Genomic DNA, 23,542 nt, shown 5'->3' on the forward strand with positions numbered 1-23,542 from the left:
TCACTTTCTATTGCCTCAGTAGGCTACACTGGAACAAATGAGATTTGTTTGCTGGCCTTGAAACAAGGGCATTCACCGCTCAATCAAACAAAGTGCTAGGAATTCATTCCTTAGTAAGAAGGAGACTTTTCAACATGACAGCTGCTTTAAATCAGCAGGCCATTTTCACAGCAAACATTTCAACTGTTAAATCATTCAGTATTCAAATTAACTTGAAATTGTAGTAACATAACTGGTTAAGACACTTTTTATCAGCGCCATACTTTGAAGTCATCATTTTACTGACATTTTTATAAATTCTGTTGTGATGTCTCCAAGAACAAATGTATTGTTGTCTTACTGACAAGGCTTTTTTGTTGAGAAATTCAAAAGACATCATTAACGTCGTTAGCTACACCTGTGCTTTGACTGCTGTCAAACAGTCTACGAGAGAAGTCTGTGATTCATTAAATACTTCTGTTTAAAAGAAAACACTTTAGCTTTTTACTGCATATGAAATGATAGTTGTCTCAGGTTTTTCTGGAGGTGGGTTATTGGGTCAGTGCTTCAGTGCAGAGCATAATGAGCAGCTTACTTAGCGCCTTTGTTCTCACCAGGACAATGACCCATTAATTTATCTCATCATAGTGTGGAAACGTTTGGGGCGGTGGTGGCGAAGTCGATAGGGACTTGGCTTGGCAACTGGAAGGTCACCAGTTCAAGTCCCGGCAAGACCAAGTGCTACCGAGGTGTCCCTGAGCAAGGCACCGTTACCTACACTGCTCCCCGGGTGCTGTTCAAAATGGCAGCACACTGCTCCTAACAATAGGATGGGTCAAATGCAGAGAAACAATTTCCCCACGGGGATTAATAAAGTATATCAAAAAAAAAAAAAAAAACACATTTAGGGAGACCATGCCATTATCCCTTGTTGTTGTATTAAAAGCATAAAAGTTCAGCTAAAGGTAAGACTACTCGATTCTTTGTAAGCCTTTTTCACAGCAGACATTTCAACTTGTGCCTAATTTAGCATTTAAATTAGCTTAAAACTATCATAATTCACTAGGAATATTTTATCCTCACAGTGGTCATTTTACACTTTGGTGTGCTGTTTCAAATGACAAATGAAATACTAGCTTACACCTACTGCTTAATCTAAGACACATCATTAGCATCATTAGCTACACCCTTGCCTTTCCTTCTGTTACAAGTCAAACAGTCCACAGTGAGAGAAGTCCGTGATTCATTGAATGCTGACAATATTTCTGTATCAAAGCAACACTTTCCCTTTTTACTGGATATCAAATGACAGTTGTCTCAGGTTTTTTTCTGGAGGTGACTTAATGGGTCATTGCCTCAGCGCTAATTAGCAACAGGCAAGCTAGCAAAGCAGAATGAGCAGCTTACTTAGTGCCTGTGTTCTCACCAGGACAATTACACATTCAGTTATCTCATATTAGTGTGGAAACAACACAACTATCCCTCGTTCTTGGATTTAAAGCATCATAGTTCAGCTAAAGGTAAGACTACCTGATTATTTTTAAGCCTTTTTCACAGCAAACATTTAAACTTTTAGCTCATTTAGCATTTACTTTAGCCTAAAACTATCATCATTAACTACACCTGTGCTTTCTTTGCTGTTAAAGTCAAACAGTCCACAGTGAGAGAAGTATGTTAAACATTTCATTGTGACAATATTACTGTATCAAAGTAAACTTTCCCTTTTCACTTTATAATTTAATGGGTCAGTGCTTAAGCGCTAGTTAGCAGGGCAAGCTAGCATAGCACAATGAGTAGCTTACTTAACATCTGTGTTTTTGTTACCAGGACAATGACACATTAATCTCATATTAATGTGGAGACAACATATTGTGTGAGGCCTTGCCATTATCCCTCGTTGTTCAGCTTAAGGTAAGAAAGTACTTATTTCCTTTTAGAGTTTTAAGTGTTGTTTTACGAGTCGTGACATGCAGCAGCGTGTGCTCAATTTAAGAGCCGTGACTCATTTTGTGTTTCATTCAGTGTTTGGTTGTTGTAATTGAGGCATTAGCAGTCTTCTGTGATTTGGTATAACCGCGTAATTATGGTGTAATGTGGAGGTCATCTAATTGTTGAAGTTGGTTAGGAAAAGGGGTGTTTTAAACATTTTGGTAAATATGGCTATTAAAGCTTACACTGTTGTAACCGTTGTTGTTTGTTCATCAGCGATTCGTTTTTCTTATCAGTATAAGGAGGCTCTTTACGGTCATTTGTTCATGGTGACGTACTTTCTGGCCTAAAGCTCAGGTAGCCAGCCTCCACTAAGCATCTGCAGGTGTTAAAAAAACAGCAACCAAATGCAGCCAATCTGCAGTAAAAATACTGAACACGTTTTAAATGGTTTTTGTTCCAGCCTGTACACATGTTATGCCTTTCCAATTTCCATCCCTTTTCCCAACAACTGTTAACAACACAAACTCCATTAAGTTGAGAAATGGAGATCATTTGCAGACACAATCACTTGTTATAGCATGATATCGTGCCATTACGTTAGACTCATTTATGAGCCACAGGTTGTTGAGTGTGTGTCTTCATTTATGGAAGGACACTCTAAAAGCTGCCTTCAATAGAGGGAAAGTATGACTGTTTCAACTCACAGTGGGGAAAGAAATGTGTAAAGGAGGAAGAGGAGGAGGTGTGTATGAGAGCTTTAGAAAGATCTTACACACTTCTGCCTGCTGTGCTGCCGTCACTCGTTCACGCTCTGCAACAATGAGGAGCTTTGTGCCAAAGAAAGGCATTCACCAAATACATGCCAACACACACACGCACGCACACACGCGCACACACACACACACACACACACACACACACACACACACACACACACACACACACACACACACGGACACATAAACACATACTCCTTCTAGGTCGGTGGAGGAGGTGAAATGAAAAAAGAGAATATTATGGCGCACTTCCACTACAGCGCGGAGCGCGGTTTAAGCGTGCCGTGCACGGCCCGTTCTTGGTTGCGTTTCCACTCGGCATAGTACCGGCTAGCGGGTACTATTTCACAGTTTCTCTGGCCCCATAAAATCAAGGTTCTTAGCGGCCCAACAAACAGGCTGAGTCGGGCTGAGTATGCTAAACTAGAGAGAGAGAATCGCTGGCGAGGGGGCTACAACTACAACAAGATGAACATATTTGACCGTGATTTAATTGTAATGCACGTTTCAAAATGATGCCGAAGTAACAACATACTGATACCGGTTAGTAAAAACCATGAACTAATGCTTTGACAAGTCTGCAGACAGACGGCAGGCGAAACACCTTTTTAAAATGTGTGTTTTCTGAATGGAGCTTGGCTAAGCTAACGCAGTATATGCTCCGACCGTCCACACTCACAACAACGGCCTACAGACATAAATAAACCAGCGACTGTGTTCTCCATGACACAGACAGTCTGTGGTTTGTACTTGTTTAACTTCTGTCTAGTTTCTGAACAGATATGAGGAGCTGTGAGCTCTGAGTGCTAACAGCTAACGGCTGATGTTAGTTTTGTGGTTCTCATTGAAGATGACGTCACGGCTCCGCCTACACTGCGTTACTATAGTTACTGCGCCAGACACTAAACTGTAATGGAAATGCAGCATAAAGTGAGCCTGGCCTACCAAGGCCTAACTATACTGTACTAAGCCGAGCGAGGCCCTGCAATGGTAATGCACCATTAGAGTCCACTATATGGCAATATAAATACCAGTGTTTCCCCTACCATTGTCTTGGAGCGGTGCTGTTATAATTTAATGTTATAAATTATAATGTTTTTTTTTATTATTAATTTTATTTTTTTATATATAGCACCAAATTGCATCTAATCTATATCTACTGTAATTTTTCACATTGAACATGTGCTCTTTTATTAAATAAACTAAACACTTTCATTTTAAGTTGTGAGTGTAGTGTTTTTGACCCTAAGAAACACTAATGCATAATCAATAACAATAATCCACAGCTACTCTCTCTGCTCCAGAGGATTTAAAAAAAAAAATCCCAATACCACCATGCCAAAAAAAAATATGATGTTATTAGAGTTGACGAGAAAATTGCTTTTCTGGAATTCAATTTCCTAAATCAGACAGCCTGAGCAAAATAAGGCTGTGATGTGAATAACAACGCTACTTAATGGGCATGTTTACATACCCAAAGTTATGTCAATGACTCTGAATACACAGATTTAGATTATATTTCAAATAGGATGTTTATTCTGTGATTACATGAGGCCAGGGACGTGCACAGGTACGGGCTATTGTTGCCCGGGCAACGGCCCGTTTCCCCTTTTTGGCTGACCTGCCCCTCTGGAGAGAGCGAGAGGTTTTTTTTTCTTTCTGTTGTGGTCGAATCAACATGATGAGCCCACAATTAGTATTGTAGTGTCTCGCTGCGGGAAACACACCAGCTTCATTTTTCTTCTTCTCCTTCTTCTTACATGCCCGCATGGTAAACTCCCTCAACGCGCCGCTCGCTCTTTTCTTGATAAATTGTAGGATTTCTGCCATGTCTCTAATTTAATTTGAGCATCTCTGTTATTAAGTTATGGAATACTAACTAAATCAGTAATTAGATACCTTACACATTACTGTGCTCATAAAGAATGATAAGAATAAGAATAATGTGTATTGAACTGGTTTCATTAATTAGTGAGTTTATTTAAGGTAATTATAGAAGGCCTATTTTATCAGTATGTCTGCAATGGTCAAACTACATTGAATTGTCCCCATTTTTTCTTTAGTAGTTTCTAACATTAGATATTTTAATGAGATATGGACCGCAAAACAAAAAATGTCACCGAATGCAAGTAGTTGCCTTTTTGTATTGTGTTATGAGATGATGATGTGAATTACTGTTCAAATTAGTTAATGTAATAATCGTTTTGGTCTTATATTTTTTTTCGGGGGGGGAGGGCCTTTTTCCACTTTAGAGCAATAGCCCCTCCAAATATCTGTGCACGTCCCTGCATGAGGCACAAAGGGGATTTACATATTTTCAAATTCCTTTCTGACAGAATTTCAAGTAGCTTACAGGCTAAAAGGGAATGAAGCTTTGGTAGGGAATTAGAAGGCCTTTTCTTGGTGTTAGCTTCAGCTGATGATGTGTTGCTTTTTGTTATTCATCCACGGCTACCTCATCTGGGAACTTTTTTGTTGTGTGCAAAATGAAAGCGTCTTGATTGTAGCCTTCGTATGAGATAAATGATTAAAATATAGCATGGTGTAGGGACTGTGCAGAATGTAATGTCATTTAATTATGGACAAAGTCGACTATAGGTGCTAGCAGCTATGAGTGAAAGGCTTTAGTGATGTGTGATTTTGCTGTCGGCTGCGTTTCCATTAGGGTGACATTTTGACATCTTCGTCCCATATGTGTCTTATGAAAAGAACATTATGGGTTGCTGGACGCCTGCTGTTTGAATGTCCATGCATGTTTTCAGTGTGGTTGGTTTGTATTTGGTCGCTCCAGGACCAGCAGCTTTGAGTCTGTTCCCCCGCTCTGTTGGAAAGAAGCCAGCTGTCACGATAAAACATTTTCTGTACCTTTTTGTTTTGGCTTCTGTGTAGCTCAAGGCCTTACAGGATGGTTTAAGGATAGCATTGATCCGTCCTGAGCATCAGAAGTTATTTGATGATGATTCTGGCGGTATTAATCACAGATGAAAGTCACGGAAGGTTTTAATGATCAGGTAATTACGCAAAGGAAGAGGGTAGATAATGGCTTGCTGATTCTTAAAAGGGAGAAAAATACATTTATCAAATGCTTCCTTCTTTGATTCCCACCAAAGGATTCAAAGTTTGTTGGTAATGGAAGTATGAAAGTCCCAAGTTCCTTCAACAGTTCAACATACAATATAGAGAAATAGAAAACAATACATAAATAGCCCTCCTGTCACTTCCTGTGATCGATAATGTGCAACCTGATCTAAATGTCATGTCACCCACATACCTATGGAGTTGGCCAGATGTGTGTAAATTGCTGTTTATGGTAATTTGAAAACAACATCAAATGAAACGTAGCAGCCTGCAGTGGGGAACACAGTGAAGGCGGTGTGTACGCGCTGGGGCTGCACTTCTCAGAGGCTGCCTCCTGATGCTGCAGCCATTTCATGAAGTGAAGGAGGCTTTACAAATTAAAAAAATAGCTCTACACCCCTGGCCGCTATGTCCTTAAAATGAAGTCTGAGTTTGAAATATATCTCAAATAATGTATGCACTGCCATTCCCCCACAAACATAACAGTCTGCGATTAAACGGTTGTCTCCTGTGTGCTCCACTTCCTATTGGCGCACCACTTGTAACTTTATCTGCGCACGAGAGGCTGATACCTTATGCTAACCAATTTTGATTTATTTTGTATGTTTTGGATGAAATAATATGACTGGTATAAAATTAAAAAAAAAGATTTGTTTTTGATAAAATATTTTTATATATTTATAATTCTGCAAATATTACGATAAACTCACAGCTATTTCGCGGCCCGGCAGTAACACCTCCGCGGCCCGGTACCGGTCCGCGGACCAGGGGTTGGGGACCCCTGGTTTAAGTGACACAACGGTGAAGTAAAATGCACTTCCTGTGATCGATAATGTGCAACCTGATCTAAATGTCATATCTGTGTGTAAATAGAACATCTGTGAGGTAAGAGGAGCTTTGCGCAATATGAACAGACTTATTATTAAAATAAGAAGCAGTTATTAGAGTTACTTTGCAGAGAGACAGTAAAGTGAATCAAAGGACACCGTCAAGGCCAAGGCAGTGGGTAAATTGTAAGAATAACTTGACTTGCTTTGTGACATTTTTATATCCCAGCTTGTAACATATAAGTCAGATATAGCAAATAGAAGTAAGGACAGAAAACTGTTTGGGCAGAAAGCAGCAACAAGTTTTTCAGCTGTGAATTGTCTTAAAGGTGGGGTATGTAATTTAGGAGAAACCAGCTCGAGTGCGCTAGAATTTGAATCTACGCCGCCGAAAAAAATCTGCCTCTTCCTTCAGACTTCCTTCCAGAGACCCTCCTCCAACACACACGAACGCGCACATGACCAATGAGGGCACGAGATAAGTTTGTGCACAGATGGAAGGCTGACAGGCAGGTAGGCCATCCAGTTACTTTAGCCGGCTCAGATGATTGGTCGTGCTTTTTACAGCGCCACGGCTTCCACAGATTACATGTATTTATGCATTTATTGTCAAAGCATTTAATATATTCATTGCTATCGGGATAAGTGTTTCTGAAATAAATTACCTACCCCACCTTTAACATCTATCCATCTTAATTCATTCCTAATCAGAGGATGTGGTTGCCTAATTCCTTCATTAAGACCTCTCAGATAAAGTCAATATAATTACCGGTCTTAAACTCTCTTTGGTACGAGAAAGGTTTTGAATAATTATCTTGTGTTGTCTCGGTTAGTTGAGTCAGAGTGTTTGGATAGCAGATGCTACGTGTCGTGTTCTTTTTGTTGTTGCTTTTCCCAATGACGTACCCCGGGAAAACTGTCATTGTTTCAGTGTCTAATGGGGATCTAAATGGACGAACAAACAGGATATTGATGCGGTGGCAGTGCTGCTGACACGGCCCTTGGCAGGTTGAGGATTGCCTTGAGGTTCATGCTGTTTCGACCCATCTGGCAGCGAGCAGTGCCAGAACCCCGTCAGCCTCGCTTATGTTGCCTCACGAACACTTTGGGGATGTCACCAGTCCATGTATTTTCCCTCTCGCTTCATGCAGTAACCTTCTGGTACATTTTTTATAGCGTAACCCAAATTATATACCCCCACTTATATGTCTGGGGGGTCATTTTTAAAGAAACCCCGAAAGTAACTAGATTAGAAATAAAGTGTTTTAGTCCATTTTGGTCCAGCCAAAGTCTTTGATATCTTCCTACTACAGTATCAAGACATGGCATTTTCTGAGATTTAAGCAAAGCAAAAGCATGATTGGAATTTCGTTGGCTGGTTTTAGTATTTTTAAACTCAATCAAAGTTAAAACCGGACTGATTGATTCGTTTTTGGGGCACCAGAAACACAATGCAGATATATAATCACCATTTATAAGTGATATATGTTGGCACACTGCTACATACAGTAGAGTATTTACCCATCGACACAGATTAAGATTATCAATAATAGAGATGTCCCGATCCGATAACGTGATCGGGGATCGGAGCCGATCACGTGATTTTCAAAAGATCGGAATCGGGAGAAAAAAATCGGGGATCGGGATTTATTTATTTTTTAAACGTTTTTTTAAATACTTTTTGAAATGTTTTTATTCAATGTTACAAAACAAAAATGACCATGTTCAAGTCTTAAAGTCGTCCTGAGGCCTTTAGTTTTGGTTTCAAATGACACAACATCATGTATGTGTTGCTTCTTTGGGGCTTGTTTTCATAGACCTGCTTATTTCTCTCAAATCTGGCAACAGAGTGGGCGCAGTGTCTAATTGTAGCAGTAAGCTAACGAGTACTGAAAGCTTTATTTAGTTTTGATCCAATGCTGCACAACTGAACTGATCCAATGCTGCTGTGAAAGAAAGAAGCTATATCCATGTTGGATAGAATATCCAATTTAAATAAAAAAATAACCTTAAGGGACAACTTGAATGCTTTTTTTTCTCTTAATGCATTGCATAAAGATCGGATCGGGAAAAATCGGTATCGGCAAATTGTCAAAATCAAATGATCGGAATCGGATCGGGAGCAAAAAAAGGTGATAATTTAAAGATGTGTTTTTTGTCTCTTTTTTTAGCTCTGTTTTGGTGTCCACCACCTTCCAAGGGAAAGACATGGTTCTTTACCGGTTAAATGCTCCACTTAATTCATCCACTAATTGCCAGCTTTGTTTGCCTTTTGTTTGACGCTGGACGGATATGGTTCTGTCAGTTATTTTATGTCCATGGTGCTCTCCGGTTCTTGTAGAGGCTAAAATTGATGGTTTTCCGTATTTCGTTACAGATTTCCATTTCCTACAGCTTACTGTAATGGCGTTTATCATGTGCGACGCCCCCCGCAACCTTTCAGAGGTTGGTAAAAAAACGTTTTAGCCGGTAACTGTAATGCGTATTTAGACGATCTCATTGTGTACACACACCCACCTGGGGACTTGCTAGTTACTAACTTTGTCGGTACAGTGTTTGGCACTGAAAATATAGCATACAGATTGTTCAATCAAAAATGTTATTCTTAAAGTGCTGAGACTAAGTTTAAACCAGAAACAAATACCCAAAAACATACATTTTCGTTACATTTTTGTCAAAACAAAAAATCTCACTATTACACTATTTATAAATCGAATGAATTCGCCCTTTAAGAAAAGTAAATCTGTGCTGCTCTATAAAGTAATACCTTTCATCGACACATACAAACATCCATTGACATACCTTTCTAAATGCTATCGGCTCCATATCGTTGTGAGAACCTCTGAGAGAAACTGTTACGGTGATATCAAAGCATAGGAGCCTCACAGTGCAGCCCACACTGTTTACCAAGTGTGAAGAACGCCACCACAAAGGTGCATAAGATGATCGAAGCAATTTAAAGTCCGTGGCTCTTTAAACTTCTTCTGAACCGCCGCCTCGTCGCCCACCTGCACACAGGGGAGCAATGCTCATTTCATGATACTGTTTTTCCATTTGTCATGTCGAGATTCCCTTCGCCTACGCAATACACATCTAACTGTAACACTTGTAAACTTGTAAGACAAAATGAATTACAATTGTGAGGGAAAGACGAGGAATCCACTCAACTCACAATAACAAATAATTGGACATAAATGAAGTTGGCAAGGAAATTAGAAAGATGATCACAGAAAACCACAAATGAAGAAGTGAATAATTGAAAATAGCCTTGACATTAAATAGAGAAGATGAATAGACAAAGGGAGGCGGTGTTCTGCCAGGAGAGAACAGATCAGAATTACAACCGTGTGTGGGCGTCTCGTTTCTAAGGAAAACGAAAGGTTTCAATTACTTTCAGATCTATTTTTAAATGAAAATTCATTCGAAGTGTCCGTGAAAACGTGTTCCTGCAGAATCAGGTGGTCAAGACAACCGTCACATCTGAAGGTGTGATATCAAATAAGCGCCAACAACACCCACACATGTCACCTGTGAGAAACAACAAAACACATGTAAGCAACATTTCATCCCGTTCCTGTCAAACGAACTGAGCAGAAATAACACTTTTAATGACCATCTGATGACGGAAATGCATCGCAGCCTCTTCTCTGCTTTGCATAAACGCTGATTGCAGTTTTCCAGTTCGAATTATGTTTGATTTAAAGAGGATTCAAGCAGTCGCTGTGGATTTGCTGTCTTTAGGAGATGTAGTTGACAGGTGTTTGTGGAAATGAACAGTGTGGTGTGGCTTGTTTACAGAGGTGGTAGAATTGTTGTGGTTATGAAATACTTTGATATAAGTAATTGTCCTGAATTGAAAATGCTATTTCAGTAAAATGTACTTCAAGTATCAAAAGTGAAGGTTTTCCTTAGGATGAAGATCTTTTTCCCAGTATGATAGTGTTACGGCCCGTCCACACAGCAGCGTGCGTTGTCGCTTGCCGGCGGGCGTGTCTGAAACTCGACCAACAACCAATCACATGAATCTCCCGCCCCTGACACACAAGCAGCGGTTTGATTGGCTAGAGCTTGTACTGGCATATGATTCGATTGGCTGACGCTTTTGCCGAGGCTTCAAAAGTTGAACATTGCTCAACTTTTGCAGCGAGCCACGCCAGCAACGCTCCGCTTCGCTTCCCATAATGCAGTTCGGCGAAAAATGACGTCACCCCATTCAAAGTGAATGGTGAAGCTTTCAACGCACGCCGCTGTGTGGACGTGCCGTTATAATCTTAAATTATTCAATTTCTTTCCATTTTTAAATATAATACGTGTTCATTCAATCATAAAAATCCTGTGTTCCCTCCAGCGGGAGTTTCTCTCCCACACACTTCCCCCTGTCTGAAACTCCTCCATTGGACTCCTTTTTTATTTCAAGAACATAGTGACATCACTATGTAACACTCACGCTTCTATTGGCTAGCGCTCCAACACATTGGGCGTGATAGGCTAAGGGCCGGGACATCTTGAAGCGGTTGACCAATCACAACAGAGCCAGCTAACGAAAGAAAAGAGAAATTAAAGAGCTTTTTTAACATTAACCATCTGGAGTCGGTGGACGCGTCGGCACGTCCAGGTGCGCATATTTTATGTATTTAATCATATATTTTCGATTATAAGGAGTAGAAATATGATTCAGATAACCGCGGAATCTCCTGTGAGACTGTAACCAGGGCAAAAAGCAGCCTGACTCGGCGTTACACTGTGTGGGATTGGTGGATTGGTGTGTCCGTCGAGGAAATCTCGACCGGCAGCCATGTTGGTCTGAAATGACCAATGGACACTCTGGAAATCACTAAGGACCTACCCACCACGGAAAAAAAACATAAACCACGTGTCTCCGATCAGTTTACGTGTGTGAGGAAGAGAGACAGAGAAAAATGGCTTAAAAAAAGCGTTACAGTTGCCAACTTCGCTCGAGATTTGTTTCGCTAGCAGTGAAGATAGAGCCTCAGAACATGAAGTCTTCGACTCTTCTGAAGAAGAACAATACAGGGACAACAAGAATCCATTTGGACATGGGTAAGTGTAAATATTACAGTAATAGTGTATTGGAAATTTGTGGGGAATACCGCGAAAATGAACAGTAGTTTTATTGATCTTTTTTTTTATGGATAGTCATGAACTTTTTCTTGGGACAAAATAGACTCTCGGTTAGCAAACTTTTACTCTGTGTTAACGTCATTTTGGTGTGTAAAAGTGAGATTACATGTGACGATGATTCAAATAATTCTTTATTCGTCCCACAACGGAGCAACGGAGACATAGCCAACGGAGTGGCTATAGACATGTTTTTGCCATCGATTATTTGACCATACTGTCCTGTACTACGGACCTTGTTATCAGATGTATGTATATGTGTGTCTGTGATGTCATACTGAATGTAAAGTAACTGGAAATGTGTGTGTGTGTGTGTGTGTGTGTGTGTGTGTGTGTGTGTGTGTGTGTGTGTGTGTGTGTGTGTGTGTGTGTGTGTGTGTGTGTGTGTGTGTGTGTGTGTGTGTGTGTGTGTGTGTGTGTGTGTGTGTGTGTGTGTGTGTGTGTGTGTGTGTGTGTGTGTGTGTGTGTGTGTGTGTGTGTGTGTGTGTGTGTGTGTGTGTGTGTGTGTGTGTGTGTGTGTGTGTACTCTGTCTGTTACTTTAGATGAAAATAAGGAGCCCCTCCCCACGCCCCTCTGAGAGAGATTTGGTTACAAAGAACTCATTGCTGCTCTAGGAGGAGATTCAGGTGATAAGGGGGGGGGGGGGGGCGATGTCAAAACATCGTTATGACATCATAAAGTGGTCAAAATCTGATCAGCTCATTTTCAGACAGGATTTTATAGAAATGGATCAGGACAAAAAGAGAGAAAATCTTTGTTCCTGAAACTTTCAGAGTCTCTTTCCACAGAGGGGACACATGTTGATGTAGAAGAGACATGAAGAAGAGGGGACACATGTTGATGTAGAAGAGACATGAAGAAGAGGGGACACATGTTCATGTAAAAGAGACATGAAGAATAGGGGACACATGTTGATGTAGAAGAGACATGGAGAAGAGGGGACACATGTTGATGTAGAAGAGACATGAAGAAGAGGGGACACATGTTGATGTAGAAGAGACATGAAGAAGTGGATTTTGCATAATAGCTGACCTTTAAGGTATGATATTTACTCCTTATTTTCTACTGTTGGTTCAGTGAATAGTGAGAGCATGAGATTCACAAATCGAAAATACCCATATTAAAAACGGAATAACATGACGGTGAAAATAATTATCGATTATTTTAAACAAATTATTCCCATCTGTCACACAGACAGACATGTTCGATGACGACTAAATAAGCAATTCATTTCTAATTTGACTGACCTCATATCTAAAGGGGCCTTTTGGTGTTTGTTAGATAGTAGACTAAAGGAGACAAAATGACATTTAGCATTGATTTAATTCCTCGTTTCCACAGGTTTTAGGAACACATGATCTGCTACCCCAGGTCAGAACAGAATGTGAGGTGAGTCATTTTTGGATTCATTAAGTGGACGAAGCATTCCCGTTACTCATCGTCAGTGATTGATGTCGGAGCTAAAAGGCAATTATGTGTTTGGTCCGCTGTCTTCATTTGATCATTTGATCATTTGATTAAAGGCTTACTTATTCTTCCATTATGTGTTATCTGGTGGAGGAAATGAGAATCACTGGACCCCGACCAGGCTGAAGCTAAGAAAACCACACACACACACACACACACACACACACACACACACACACACACACACACACACACACACACACACACACACACACACACACACACACACACACACACACACACACACACACACACACACACACACACACACACACACACACACACACACACACACACACAGTCTGTGAGTGTGTGTGATATTGAAGCCAGCGTGGCCTGGATGCTGCTGCTGTTTGTGTTTTGGTCTAATTGGCTGGGTTTTCTGTTTTTTTTTTTTTGTCGTTGCTATTTTTGGCTTTTAGTGGACACATTCACAGTGCAGTGGGTAGCTGGGTAGCTTCATTATCAGAAACACACACAGACACATGCAGGGGAGCCAAAGCAAAAGTCTGTTTATTTGACCTTCAGTAATTGCAGTGAAAATAAATATTCAACGTAACCATTGGACATGGCTCTTTTTTTTCTCTAAGACTGAGTGACTTTTCACACCTGAAGAAGGTTAGTAAAATCATGTAATATGATGCAGGAGATATAGAAAGCAAACAGCACCACCTGCTGGTGTCTGAAGCTTTGGTCTTGACAGTGTGTGTGTTGAAGGTGTGTGTGGGAGTGTGTGGGCATGAAGATACATTTAGTGGGAGTTTGGTCCAAAGGTTGACAGCTAGGAAAATGTGTGTGACATGAAGAGCCGAGGACCCATGGTTTCTAAAACTGTCGTCTTCAAACACATAAAGTACAGTGAGCGTTAAAGTGTTAAAGTGCTGCAAGGAGCTTTCAACATATCAGTATGTAGTGTCTCTACTTTAAAGAGTCCTCTCCTGCTGATGTTCAGGTGTATATCAGTATGTAGTGTCTCTACTTTAAAGAGTCCTCTCCTGCTGATGTTCAGGTGTACATCAGTATTTAGTGTCTCTACTTTAAAGAGTCCTCTCCTGCTGATGTTCAGGTGTATATCAGTATGTAGTGTCTCTACTTTAAAGAGTCCTCTCCTGCTGATGTTCAGGTGTATATCAGTATGTAGTGTCTCTACTTTAAAGAGTCCTCTCCTGCTGATGTTCAGGTGTATATCAGTATGTAGTGTCTCTACTTTAAAGAGTCCTCTCCTGCTGATGTTCAGGTGTATATCAGTATGTAGTGTCTCTACTTTAAAGAGTCCTCTCCTGCTGATGTTCAGGTGTATATCAGTATGTAGTGTCTCTACTTTAAAGAGTCCTCTCCTGCTGATGTTCAGGTGTATATCAGTATGTAGTGTCTCTACTTTAAAGAGTCCTCTCCTGCTGATGTTCAGGTGTATATCAGTATGTAGTGTCTCTACTTTAAAGAGTCCTCTCCTGCTGATGTTCAGGTATATATCAGTATGTAGTGTCTCTACTTTAAAGAGTCCTCTCCTGCTGATGTTCAGGTGTATATCAGTATGTAGTGTCTCTACTTTAAAGAGTCCTCTCCTGCTGATGTTCAGGTGTATATCAGTATGTAGTGTCTCTACTTTAAAGAGTCCTCTCCTGCTGATGTCCAGGTGTATATCAGTATGTAGTGTCTCTACTTTAAAGAGTCCTCTCCTGCTGATGTTCAGGTGTATATCAGTATGTAGTGTCTCTACTTTAAAGATTCCTCTCCTGCTGATGTTCAGGTGTATATCAGTATGTAGTGTCTCTACTTTAAAGAGTCCTTTCCTGCTGATGTTCAGGTGTATATCAGTATGTAGTGTCTCTACTTTAAAGAGTCCTCTCCTGCTGATGTTCAGGTGTATATCAGTATGTAGTGTCTCTACTTTAAAGAGTCCTCTCCTGCTGATGTTCAGGTGTATATCAGTATGTAGTGTCTCTACTTTAAAGAGTCCTCTCCTGCTGATGTTCAGGTGTATATCAGTATGTAGTGTCTCTACTTTAAAGAGTCCTCTCCTGCTGATGTTCTGGTGTATATCAGTATGTAGTGTCTCTACTTTAAAGAGTCCTCTCCTGCTGATGTTCAGGTGTATATCAGTATGTAGTGTCTCTACATGTCTCCTTGCTTTAATGTTCAAAAAGCTCTTTATTCTTCTCATACTGCCTGTGCTGCAGCACCTCTTTTGACCCTCTGTCTGAAACCAGAGCCCAGTCTGCTCTGATTGGTTAGCTGGCCGGCTTTCTTGGGATTGCTCAACCGCTTAGAGATGTCCCGCCTCTTAGCCGGGCTGTGAAAATGGCTTGCTCCAAAAAAATGCCCTGATCTGTAACTTTGAACATTTTTTGGACTTAATTTCTTATTTTTTCCAAATCTTATAGTCTGACCTCATACTGTTCCGCCATTACATTTTATTTAAAAATATGTTAAATGTGTATGTTTAGGACCATTTACAAACCATTTCAAATGTGACCAGACCACTGTTCAACACAAAATTACGCTCATGGTTCACAAAGTGGAACTCAGACAATCAACCTCAGGGCATAAAGTTCCTTCAAGTACTTTGTTGGTTATATTTAATTGAGATGAGCTTGAACAGACTAATTATATTACCCAGTTCGGCAGTGTCAGAGTGCACAAGTAGGAGTTAATTTCTCTAGTGAGGAAAAGCCGAGGCTCTTTGTTACTTCATGATAAAGGGTCTTTTGTGAGGCATATTCTAGCAGACAAATGAGGGGCAGAAGATCAAAAAAAGTTTGTTCGAAAAGACTTCCTATGCAATCTGCCTGTCACAGGGCTATTGTAAAACCTGTACACCAAATTCAGTCGTAGCAGAGGCTTAAAGGTCCCATGTCATGCTTTTCTGGTTATCACCGTCCCCTTGTGTGTTATGAAGGTTTCTCTGCATGTAAACGGTCTGCAGAGTCACAAACCCTCGAAGTACACCCTGTTGCGAGTACAACTTTAACACAAAGAAGACCTGTCTATGCTGTCCCAGAACGCCTCGTTGGACATTTCTCTTTTTCTATTGTTTGCTTCCTGGGTTCTGTGACGTGTGAACACCCAAATCAACAACAAATAACCGTATTGGCCCAAATGGACCAATCCACGGAGCCCCTCCCACACCAGGATCCCTTGGCTAACTAACAGGGAGTCCCATTGGCTTGCATAGAGCTCCCTGGTTGGTAATAGACGAGTTGGGATGGTGGAGAAATGCTCTCCGCAGACCCATTCTCTCAGCGTTACAAACCTTTTTCTTACTCAATATCAAAACACACTTATTGTTTTTACTTCGGCTGTGAGTGTTTGTGTGCTCAGGATGAGTTTCTCGCTGTCTCGCCGACCCGGAAACCTGTCTGCTCCTCGCAGCAGTGGCGAGCAGCAACGAGCCTCGCAACATCCCGACCAATCAGAGCACACTGGGCTCGCAGGGAGGGGCAGGAGCTCCAACAAGCCGTGTAGGACAGAGAGTGAATACACACACTATACAGAGATGCTGTATGAGAAACCAATGTGAGTTTGGAAAATTGCACAATTTAAATCTATTCTCGTAGACCTTTTGATCAGTAGAAATGGCCATGACATGGGACCTTTTAAAATCACTGCATTTCATTACAAAATGAAACCCTTAATCACAAACAATAGGTTTAAATATGGACATTTACAAAAAAAGTGTCTTTTCCACACATTTTCCTCAATTTCCTCTTTATTTAATATGAATTCTGCTGCATAAATACAGACGTAATAGCCATATTTGGCTTGCTGGGAATTAGTTACAAAGAAAAAGTTTAGACTTTAACCAAAATTACCAATTAAAGTGTCACACAATTGTCATTATTCTACACTGTTGGCCTCAGAGCCAAATGATCTTGCAAAAGTGATAATTATCATAAATCTGCCTCTGATTGACATTTAGAATATCAAAACGTTTGGTGATATCCCTTTAAAACCGCCTATATCTGAACATGTGTGTAATGCTATGGATGCATACTACTCTGAAGCTCTTACTATACAATTGCAGTCAATTTGCTCCACGGCAGCCATATGAAGGTGATGCATGAGTTCAAATGAGCCTCTTGAAAACACAGTGGCTTAAACGGAGAGATGGTGGTTTGTCATTACTGAAAATAATCTGATGAAGGAGAGAGAGCTGCAGGTGGATGACTCACACTCTCTGAGAGCTGTGTGTTATGGCGATCAATTTGTCTCCACGCTGCTTGTGAAGTACAGAACATCACAGTATTGACATGAGGAGATGGTTTCTGAACAAGCCGCTTTGAAGAAAGACCAAAGGACAGACTCAAAGTGAAAACAAAATCAGGAAGTTGGCTTGTTTTGATGGTTTTTCAGATGAAATAATGGCTTTCAGATACAACGTAAAGGCGGTAACACCAAACACTTCTACTGGAGTGGTAGCAAATCTAATTATGTGTCTCTGTGGGAGCTCTGCTGCATAATTAAAGCCATAACTACTTAATTTAGACAGAAGCCAATGAAATATAATAGCTATAAACATTAAGTAGCCCATTGTGTAAAAGGGCCCATTACACCAATAATGCGACAGCTTCGTGTTAAAGGATCACCTCTTACTGTGCTTTAAACTCTTTTCCATCAATTCTCTCTTACCTCAGGCTCAGCTGGCTCATTTAACGCTGGAAATAGAAAAGTACTTCAATATTTTACCTGCTTTTGACTAATTCAGGATCACTGGAGGGGGCAGCAGCTTATCCCAGCATCGACATGGGGAAAGAAAGACAGAGATTTTAAAGTGCAAGAGTCTGTTTTTACCCATCTTGTACTTCTATTTTAACGTTTAGTATGAATACAGTATCTCTTGGACAATGTAACAGACAGCATGGTTTATGTTATGGCCACCATTTGTACATTTTTCTCAGTGTATAATAATAATAATGTGTTCAACATCTTCCATGGTGCTGCACCACTGGCACAGAGTTGTTTGACTTCTACCCATTAAGTTTAGTTTTAGATTGAATACCTGCACGTTTTATTAAACTGGTAGAGCTGGTAAAGGGATTATTAAGATACGAGATAAGATGCGATAAGACTTTATATATCCCGAAGGAATTGTTGTGCCAGAATTACAAAGAGTTACTGAGCCCCCACCACCCCAGCTTCTGCCCCAGCATCATGGGCGGACTGGCCATCGGGACGTTCGGGACGAATTCCGATGGGCCGGTACTGAAGTGGGCCGGTCGGACGATGTATGTGGGCCGGTCGGATAAGTCTAGCACCCCCCCCTCGTTGACAATTTACTAGCGGTATTTACTTGCCGGTCGGATAAGTCACTAGCACCCTCCCCCCCGTTGACAATTTCGTCGTTACGATGCCGAACTCAAACGAAATGCTGCTTCTAATAAACATTACACACGTAAGTCTGACTGAAATGCATTAATGGTCTGACATAATCACAATGACACGAATTGAGCCTTGTTCATACATTTGGAGAAAGGATTTCCCCTTTAAAGCTAGACTGAGTAACTTCTTCTGAACAATGCGACACTGCAGCCTTTACAGAAAGTAATGGGATAATGACAAAACTATCTAGTGCTGTTTAGTATTTCCTGTTAAGCCCCAAGCCTGTTTTTCAGGTCTCAGGCTCGAAAATGACATTCCCAGAACAAATGACCATAACTTCACTTCTAAAAGGGGTAAATTAATAATCTTTTTTCTCAAAGCAATGATAAACCTGTGAGTTGGATGTAGAAAAGTCAGAATCAATATAGATGTTTTTATTTTAAGGTAAATACAGATTGAACATTGAACAACATTTTTTTAATTACAGTGTCCGTCCAAAAAGAAACCATTACTTATAGTGAAAACTACCCTTGAATGATGGGATAGTAGACTAAAAGCTTTAGGAATCCAAACTATAAGATATAATAAGTACCGTAATTTTCGGACTATAAGCCACGCCTTTTTTCCCATCTTTCGACCCTGCGGCTTATATAACGGTGCGGCTAATCTATGGATTGTTACAGCTAACGGCCACTAGGGGGCCTCCTAAATCTATGGATTTTACAGGTTACAGTCCACCACCTTTAACTCTATGGGCTCTATGGCCGGTCCGCGCCCCCCACCTTTAAGCGGCGGGCTCCAGCAGGAAAAGCTGGAGGCCGGAAAAGAGTGAGACAGGTAGCGCGCAAAAGTAAAAGTGGAACCGAGAGTGGTACGAGAGACAGAACGAGAGCAAGACAGACAGACATTACGAGAGCGAGACAGTTTGTCCCCGTACCACTGGTTGAAAACCACTGCTGTAGATCACTGCCGGTACGTGCGCTGGGAGCGCACCGTTTAAGTTTGAAAGTTGAAAAGTGTGTGTGTCTGAAACGCTATGTAATACAGTACAGTTTACACAGCACATGTTCTGTAGCTACTATTGCACTAAATGCTAACACTTGAATACGTTATGCAAATATGCAACTTGTTTGTTGAAATGTTAATAAATGGGAGCTTCCTCAAACAACCATCTCTTTCCCGACAATCCCCTCTGTGCACGAACCCTTACATATGGTAATTAAACATTAAAACACCTGCGGCTTATAGTCCAGTGCGGCTTATATATGTACACATCATTCAATTTAACTGCTGCGGCTTATATTCAGGTGCGCCTTATAGTCCGAAAATTACGGTACCCTGTTTCAAGATTGATGCAAAACAAGTGAAATTTGACCTTTTTAGAGAGGTTTAGCAAAAAAACAAACACTTCTGGGGTCGTTTGGGTGGATTTGACCTATCTCTGGCCCCCCTTGGTCGATATTGATGATTGACATTTCTTTTTAACCGCTAGAGCCAATGGAATCGAGGGGAAGCTCCACATACACACACACGTTACCAAATAAGGAGTGAGAGTGACGCGTAGCCAAAACCGGAAGCTGCGATACACTCTGGTGGCTACCATTAGCAGCTAATATTAATTCTCTGATTTTTACATACAAATGGAATTATGGATTATCAATAATTTGTTCAAAGTGACAGACACATTGGATTAACCTATGGATTAACCTTCAGCCGAACCACACACGAAGGCAACATTTACATTACATTTAAGACATACAACTGCAACGAAAGTAACAAAAACAATTATTTTAAAGTATTATGATACTGTACTGATATTTTCAGACTTCGTTCTTTACTTTATCTGTCTTTATATGGAAAAGATATTAAGTTTTCTCCACAATGTTGTTTCCATAGCAACAACAACTTCCTGCCAACTCGCCTTCAAAATAATATATTATATCCTTTTCAGTTTCGCAGAACACAAATTGGGTTATTTACATAATATGTTTACATGATTTTGTTGTGCAATTAACAACCCGATGGACACACGATAAAGGAAATGTTCAAATTCAGCTCTGATCGTAGCAACATCGGGCCATTCGTGAGGGCATCTTAAGCCATCGTATGACAGCCGGTGGAGTTTCTCAGGCTCCGGCAGCAATTTCGTGAGCGGTGGCAAAATCTTTGGCATGCCAAAAAATTGCCGAAGGACATTGTGAAGGTTCATTTTCGTCTTGAATTCGTGTGTCCATTTTGCCCTTCGTAAGGCCATTGTGAGGGCATCTTGTTATCATCGGTGCAATCGGGCATTCGCCCCGATCAGAATGAGGGTGAATGCCCGATGGCTCCGATGATAACACGAAGATGACACGATTTGACAAGATGCCCTCACGAGTGCCTTACGAAGTTGCCGCCAGAGCCTGAGAAACTCCACCGGTGGTCATACGATGGCTTAAGATGTCCTCACGAATGGCCCGATGTTGTTACGATCAGATCCGCTACGTCGTGTGTTGTCAATCAATCAATCAATGTTTATTTATATAGCCCAATATCACACATTTTACATTTGACATGTTCCCCTGTCGCGAGTTCTGATCGCTCAGTGATGATACTTATACTTCTATAATCTGTGGAATCTCAGCTTGTTAGCTAAGCTTGTTTGTGCTGATCCGATAAGTATATAGATCGATTTATACCTTGAGTTTTGTGCTAAGTGCGTTAGCATGTTTTCGCTCAGGGCTCATTTAGACCCTTCTTGTGAGACTTGGGTTTTGTTTCGGTAAAAATGGTTCGTATCATCAGTTAGCTGAGGGTATGACACAGTCATAGTTTTTTACATGATGCACACATACTCCACTGGTCATTGTGTTAGCCAAACAGAATGATTGTGTTATTAAATGTATCAAATCACTATTCAATGTAGTAATTTGTATATTTATGTATTTTTGAGATGATTAAAGCTCAGGGGCCAAAGTTCTATATGTTTTGTTTTCACTTGAGAGCAGCTGAGGAGCAGATCAGTGTCTCTGTCCTCTGGTGTTAAATGCTGAGCAGGAAATCCAAAAGTGTCTGACTGTTAAAGTTAGGTTTTTACTTGTTCCGTATGAATACATTAGAGCTCTGAAATAAAGTAAAAAAATATGTCAAAGGTAATTACATCAACATTCATTTACCCTAAGTTGGGAAGTCACTCTGGTATTGTTTTGGCTTAAACAAAATGTTTTCACATTTTGTAATAATACAACATTAATGTAATCTTCATCATGCAACCATAAATGTAATATTCAAAGAATGAGCAAAACAGTAAACAGTAACAACAGTGACATTTTTTATTCCACAGATGCTGTACTTCACTTGCTTGTCTGTGTTGATTCAAACTATTGCAACATGTTTCCATGTCTTTTTCAGTCTCTGTGTATCAGATACATGTGGGAACAGCACAGCTGTAACAACAGCTCCAGACAACCGTACACTACACATCTAACATGTGAGTCGTGATGAATACTAACCTCAACTTTTATCAAACAAACTTTAAATACCGTCTCACTGAGCTCTGTGAAAGATATAGTTCAATAAAGCAGAAATGGTTTGAAATGAAAAGTATTTATCTTTTTAACTTTAAGTTCATATGACATATTAACAATCAACATCGGCACCTCTGCTGTTTCCCCGACTCAGACTGCAAGGAATCTGGGTGTGACCCTAGATAACAAACTGTCCTTCACTGCAAACATCGCTGCAACAACCCGCTGCTGCAGATACACTCTTTACAACATCAGGAGGATACGTCCCCAGCTGACCCAGAAAGAGACGCAGCTTCTGGTCCAGGCTCTCGTCGTCTCACGCCAAGACTACTGCAACTCCCTCCTGGCTGGTCTACCTGCATGTGCCATCCGACCTCTGCAGCTCATCCAGAATGCAGCGGCTCGTCTGGTCTTCAACCTTCCTAAATGTTCCCACACCACGCCGCTTCTCCGCTCCCTTCACTGGCTTCCAGTAACTGCTAGAATCCACTTCAAGACACTGGTGCTTGCGTACCATGCTGCGAATGGATCTGGCCCTTCCTACATCCAGGACATGGTTAAACCGTACACCCCAGCACGTGCACTCCTCTCTGCATCGGCCAATCAGCTCGCTGCACCCGCACTGCGAGGGGGACCCAAGTTCCCATCAGCAGAAACACGTGGGTTTGCTATCCTGGCTCCAAAATGGTGGAATGAGCTCCCCATTGAAATCAGGACAGCAGAAAGCTTACACATCTTCTTCAGACTGAAAACTCATCTCTTTGGACTCCACTTCGAGCGATTGAATTACTAACAAAGCACTTATATACTAATTAAGGACTGGCTTATCTAAAGCCAGTTGAGTAGCACTTGAAATGTTTTGGCTCTATGAAACCTGATGTACTTATATGATTCTGATTTCTTCAAGTTCGTATCTTCTTGGTCGAATGCACTTATTGTAAGTCGCTTTGGATAAAAGCCTCAGCTAAATGCAACGTAATGTGAACAGGGACGAAACTCATTTTTGAGCAAATGTAATTTATTAAATGAGGAAAGTCGACGGGATCTCAAAGACAATCTCAAAGTGTTAACTCTCATCAAAGATGCATAGTGTAGTTTTAAAGATGCTTTTTGTAAAAAAAAAAGAAGTAAATAATTGTTGGAAAGCTAGATCTTATAAATCAGAGCGGGGATCTGTTCATATTAAGTGTCGTAGAAAGGTCTTGTGAAAAGTATGTCAGAGGTCTGAAATGTTCGTCCAAATGTGTGAAGGTCATCAACATTCATTTAGCCTAAGTTGAGAAGTCACTCTTGTAATGTGGTGTCCTAAATACAATGTTTTAAAATGATGTTATACATTAATTATTCCTTTTCGTGTTCATTGTGTTCATCGTGTTCAAGTACAAAGGTAATATTCAAATAATTATCGAAACATTGAACAGTATCAACATGGAGACTTTTCATTATACACATTTATCACCTGCTTGTTCCTGTTGATATTTTAAAGTGTCTTTTGTCCACGTCAGTCTCAGTGTATTA

The 23,542-nt window shown here is 40.6% G+C and overlaps 1 long non-coding RNA gene across 1 annotated transcript; it reads left to right on the plus strand.

Annotated features, from left to right (window-relative positions):
- Nucleotides 1-1,046: 1,046 nt before the first annotated feature.
- Nucleotides 1,047-23,513, plus strand: LOC307023900. Its single transcript, XR_013803793.1, has 4 exons — nt 1,047-1,499; nt 1,807-1,890; nt 21,909-21,987; nt 22,179-23,513. It is a non-coding gene; the product is annotated as an uncharacterized lncRNA (long non-coding RNA).
- The last annotated feature ends 29 nt before the right edge of the window (nt 23,514-23,542 follow it).

The sequence above is a fragment of the Notothenia rossii genome (assembly GCF_949606895.1).
Source record: "Notothenia rossii genome assembly, chromosome: 11".
Lineage (NCBI taxonomy): Eukaryota > Metazoa > Chordata > Actinopteri > Perciformes > Nototheniidae > Notothenia > Notothenia rossii.